Source organism: Eriocheir sinensis, chromosome 56 (assembly GCF_024679095.1).
Source record: "Eriocheir sinensis breed Jianghai 21 chromosome 56, ASM2467909v1, whole genome shotgun sequence".
Taxonomy (NCBI): Eukaryota; Metazoa; Arthropoda; class Malacostraca; order Decapoda; family Varunidae; genus Eriocheir; species Eriocheir sinensis.
The window spans coordinates 351,612-357,611 of record NC_066564.1 but is presented as its reverse complement, the minus strand read 5'-3'; positions in this window follow the sequence as shown (position 1 = coordinate 357,611).

Below are 6,000 nucleotides of genomic sequence, written 5' to 3'. Positions count from 1 at the left end.
TTATTTCCAGGGCTATAGTCCGGCAAATCTTAAGTGGCGGCTCTGACGTAGACAGCCCGCTAGACACTGGTGCTATGTCTCTAACTGACCTCGCGTACCGTGCCTCTCACACCCTTCTCTCTCTCTCCCCCCGTGTCTCTCTCTTTCTCTCTCACTTTAGTATAAAAACAAATATGGTTTTTATGATTAATTATCTACCTGTGAGTGAATACAAAGAAATTTGTACAACACTTGGCAGCGTTGCCACCGCGGCGTTGTCAGCTCAAGTCAACCCAACACACCGCAGTTGCCAGTTGCTCTGCCTGCTTTAATTATCGCATTTCTGCCATTTTTTGGTGTGTGTCTGCCATCTGCCATACAATGTCAGCCATATGGCACAATTATGTTAAAATATGGAGACAGACTGTACCTATATATGGAATGCCATGACCGTCAAGCAAATTTTGATGTGAGTCATGCAGGTGAATGGTGAGGTTCCGCTTGGGCCAAGGAGTGGGGAAGGAGTGGTCGCTAAGAACATTAAAATATTACACTTTGACCTTATTTCCATATCACCCAAGGGGTAAAGAGTCTTGGTGCATTTTTTAAAAGAGGTTTATCATTATTATTATTATTATTATTATGCATCGTCGTGCACCATACTCCCCGAATGAGAGTACACCCCCACTTTTCTCGCGCGCACACACACACACACACACACACACACACACACACACACACACACACACACACACACACACACACACACACACACAGAGAGAGAGAGAGAGAGAGAGAGAGGAACACACACACACACACACACACACACACACACACACACACACACACACACACACACACACACAGAGAGAGAGAGAGAGAGAGAGAGAGAGAGAGAGAGAGAGAGAGAGAGAAAGAGAAAGGGTGTGAGAGGCACGGTGTGCGAGGTCAGTTGGAAACGTGGCAACAGGGTCTAGCGGGCTGTCTACGTCAGAGCCGCCACTTAGGATTTGCCGGACTATAGTTTTATGAGCCTGGTGGTACCCTTCCTCTGTACCGTGAACGTTAATCCGTAGAGCGCAGGCAAAAACATACCTCACTTCAGCCTTCCATACCTTCACTCCTACCTAGCTTACCTAACTGAATGAAGTATCCTTGTAAAGTACATACCCTTAACCCCTTCACTACGGCCGGGCCAAAACAGCGCCCCGCACCGTATCCGAGATCGCCGCGCGCACCAAATTTGAAATGTTGCTATTGAATATAACAAGTTTTCAGCCATAAACTCAACACAATCATCATGTATTATAAATGAAAACATGCAGAATTAAATGGTGCACATAAAGAAACATAATTTGATTGATAGTTTTGAGATGTAAGCATAAATATAGAAATAGAATAACTTGTGTATTGGCTAAAGCGAGCCAGTATGCATGTCCTCGGATATGGTACGGGGCACGCAAGGATGCAGTATACTGGTGTTGAAGGGTTAACTGTCCTTTGACGTTAAGTTGAAGACTGTATGACCATTGGCAGAACAAGTACAGAACATTGAAGTAGGATTACTGGGAGCACATTTTTATATACAGTTTTCCACCCAAAATGGACTTCCTTTCTATGATTTAGCAGGCCATTGGGGGGTCCCTTTTAACCTCTGTATCTCAAAAACTATTCATCACAGCTAAAAACCAAAAACACTATTGGAAAGAGGAGGTCCAGATCTATAGGAGTCGGTTATGTATGCCACTCTTGCGAACGTACATGCACGTTCTGGGAGTGTTGAACGTTAACACTTACGTCGGTGCGTGCGGGATGATCAGCCGTATTGAGGGAACTGCGGATATCTCTCCTTCAGACTCTGGCAAGGGAGTATTGCCAACTGCAATATTTACAACTATTTGGTCAAAGAATCAGTCAGGTGATAGGTGAAGCTACCGGGTTAACACCAGCAGACTGTTGGCACCAATCTGCCGAGGCTGAACAGTGGGCTGAGGCAGACTACAGTACCCCAAGGATGGGATGAAGGGACGAGGGCGAGGTGGCTGGCAGACGCTATTGTACTTACTGGAATTGGGTCCGTGGATTTCTCGATATAAAAGGGGAGCTTCATGGTGCAGTGGTTAGCACACTCGACTCGCAACTGAGAGAGCCCGGGTTCGATTCCTGGGTGGAGTGGAAAAATTTGAGCGGCTTTTCTGATACCCTACGCCCCTGTCCACCCAGCAGTGAGTGATTACCAGATATTAATCGGGGGGGGTTGTGTCCCATCTCCTGGGGTCTGTTCCCTTCTCCTATAATTCCTTCCCCTTCTGTCTCTCTCCGGCATATGACCACAGATGTTGTGCTGCCCACTAAACAAAACTTTCCAACTTTCTCAATGTAAGTGTGTCCTTTATATCCAAAATACAAATAAGTGTTTAATTTGCACATTTTTTTCACTTATACGTGATATTTTATGGAGTGTCCACCAGATGTCTCATGCAACTGGACTCACACGGCCACACAGCTGAGCTCAGTTCTTCCCGCGCGCCACTTGAACAACAATACAGTACCCACGTTGCCACACTACTCAACAATAGGGGTGGGCAGGTATCGGTACAAATGGTACCAGCTATATGGTACGGTACCAGTATCAGACTGCTCAGTACCGGTACCAATACTAGCCAGTCGCTCATGGTGTCCCTCATTTCTTCCTCACTCGAGTGAGGCTGAGACTGAGTGCCTGAGTGGATATCTCGGTGATATGGATATTCTCTCTCTCTCTCTCTCTCTCTCTCTCTCACAGGTGGATAAAAACATCAAAATAAGGCAATTCTATGTAATTAATGTAAGTAATAATGTAATTCTCTCTCTCTCTCTCTCTCTCTCTCTCTCTCTCTCTCTCTCTCTCTCTCTCTCTCTCTCTCTCTCTCTCTCTCTCTCTCTCTCTCTCTCTCTCTCTCCCCACTGAAGGAAGTGAATATTTATTTTTCGATAAAAAAACTACCTCTTGTTTGATTTACATTGTTTTTGATTTACGCAATGACCTCTTCAAGGACACAATACTCGCATCAATCGTGTTACCTGTACCTGTAAGACGTAAGCATAGAGGTTATATCATACAAGAGGCTGAATTGAAAAGCTGTGTAAGGCCACCTACAACATTCACCCTGGAGGACACATGGATAGGGCATTTTTTATGGGGGAAAAGTGCGTCTTAAAAGTCGTTAAAATACAGTACACCGGGTATTCAATATATGTGAGTTCAGTTATATTCGACTAACCTTAATGAGCCAAGTACAGGTAACACAATTTACACGAGTATTGTGTCCTTGAAGAGGTCACGTAAATCAAAAACAATGTAAATCAAACAAGAGGTAGGTTTTTATCGAAAAATAAATATTCACTTCATTCAGTGGAGAGAGAGAGAGAGAGAGAGAGAGAGAGAGAGAGAGAGAGAGAGAGAGAGAAAATCCATATCACCGAGATATCCACTCAGGCACTCAGTCTCATCCTGTTGTTGTTGTTGTTGTTGAGCAGCGTGGGTACTGTATTGTTGTTCAAGTGGCGTGCGGGAAGAACTGAGCTCAGCTGTGTGGCCGTGTGAGTACTGTTGCGTGAGACATCTGGTGGACACTCCAGAAAATATCACGTATAAGTGAAAAAAATGTGTAAATTAAACATTTATTTGGATTTTGGACCCAGCGTTATTTCAAAAACTCATAAACAAAACTCGCGTCAATCGAGAGTTACCTGTATTCATTTTATGCGAGAAAAATTCGCTCATATGCGAATATCGGCGCTGGTGCGACTGGTTGGTGAGGTATGGTGACACACTAGAGGGTGCAAATGTTTTCCTGCACTTTTCTCGCCTATAATTAACCTTTTCCTCTCTCTGATCCTAAAGTTAATCCTCAGGTACCTAATTATCAGCATGTATCGTAGACTTTGGGTGTGTCTCCCCGGAAGCAATCAATGTGCTTTATTGTTGCTTTAGTGCTTTATTATTCTGAAACGGTGCCGAAATAAATAGTTAGAGGGTTCTAAAACGGGTCGTGGAACATAACCCCCTATAATTAATGGGATGATAAGTTCGATATGTGAATTCACATTATGCGAGCTTTTTGCAGAACATAACCCTCGCATATAACTAATACCATGTGGTGTACTTTGATGTAACTGTAGAATGTTTCCTGGGTCGTATATGAACAAAAACCTCACACTAGGCTACTGTTTAATCCCACTCCCCTGGCTTGAGACATTAGAACAGTCCCTCAGCAAGTTTGAATCCCTCTGGTGGGCTGATGTTAACCCAGTAGCAGCGACGGGCCAAATTTGTGCCATGATATAAACCCCCCAAAATAAATAAAACATAATCTAATCACAAATGCTTTGATATATATTATGAAATGGTTTGTGTGAGGGGTGATTTTTTCTCAATTTTCTCACTTAGAGGGACCATTAACCCATACAGTGTGGTCTTTTGTCATAGATAGAGTTTTCTGCATCTCAAAGCTAACCATGTCATACCAGGAAAGGGAAATTTATTTTAATTTTTTAGAGCCTATGTTCTTTCCATTATAAACACTTCCCACTACCCTATAGCGTGAGTAATGTATTAGTACTTCTTTGCATCACAAAAAAATAACAGTACAGTCATCCCCCCGCCCAGCGTTCATGAATCGTTGACTTCGGCGCTGATGCGAAACCATGACTGCGGGACTATAACCTACCCTATGGGAAATTAGCATTTGGGAAGACACCTCTGACACGTCATATATTTTGTTTTTTTTTTTCGTTTGAAATAATAACTGAAATAAGACCTTGTTAGACAACAATATGTAAATAACATCAACCTGGGGGAGTCCAAAAGTAGTAAAAGTAGACCCAAAAGTAGCTTTGCATCACAAAAAAATATTAGGTAGCTATCCTTGCCTGTGGGAGTATTTCGTCTTCGGATCATACATGGTACGAACGGCACATCATGGACTATAACCCTATGGGGAAAACAGCTTTGGGGAAGTCACTTCTGACACGTCATAAAATATGCTTTTTTCGTTCTTGTAATAACCAAATGAGATAAGACTGACAACACATGTAATCAGAACTCACCCCAGTGCAGCCAATTTGTGATAAGTAGCCCAATCTGGCAACACTGCAGTGTGGCGCGTGAATTTTTTTTAGGATAATGTTGAGAAAATCTCGACCAATAGCAGTCGTCCCTGAGTGAGCTGCTGGCCAATAATAGAAAGCATGACGTCACAGTCTAACCGTGACGTCACTCAGGAGCAACCTAACGTCCATTGCCCCGCCTTCCTCTCTCTCCTTCCCCCTCCTCTCCCTCCCTCCTCCTCTCTGCCTTCCTCCCTCCTCTCTCCCTTCCCCTCCTCTCTGCCTTCCTCCCTCCCTCCTCTGCCTTCCTCTCTCCCTCCTCCTCCCTCCTTTCTGCCTTCCTCCTCTCTCCCTTCCCCCTCCTCTGCCTCCCTCCCTCCCTCCTCTGCCTTCCTCCCTCCTCTCTCCTTCCCCTCCTCTCTGCCTCCCTCCTCCTCCTCTCTGCCTCCCTCCCTCCCTCCTCTCTCTGCCTTCCTCCTCCTCTCTCCCTTCCCCTCCTCCTCTGCCTCCCTCCTCCCTCCTCTGCCTTCCTCCTCCTCTCCCTTCCCCTCCTCTGCCTCCCTCCCTCCCCTCCTTTCTGCCTTCCTAACTCCTCTCTCCCTTCCCCCTCCTCTCTGCCTCCCTCCCTCCCTCTGCCTCCCTCCCTCCCTCCTAACTGCCTTCCTCCCTCCCTCTCCTTCCCTCCTCTCTGCCTCCCTCCCTCCTCTCTGCCTTCCTCCTCTCTCCTTCCCCCTCCTCTCTCCCTTCCCCCTCTCTGCCTCCCTCCTCCTCTCTGCCTTCCTATTTAGCGTCAATGCATCCATGACACGCGAATCTGGGGCCGCGTATAAGCAGGGGTCCAATTAGTTGATCATGAATACGCGAAACCGCGATGGGTGAGACCGCGAACGGCGGGGGGTGACTGTAATTATAAGTACAAGAAAATGGTTG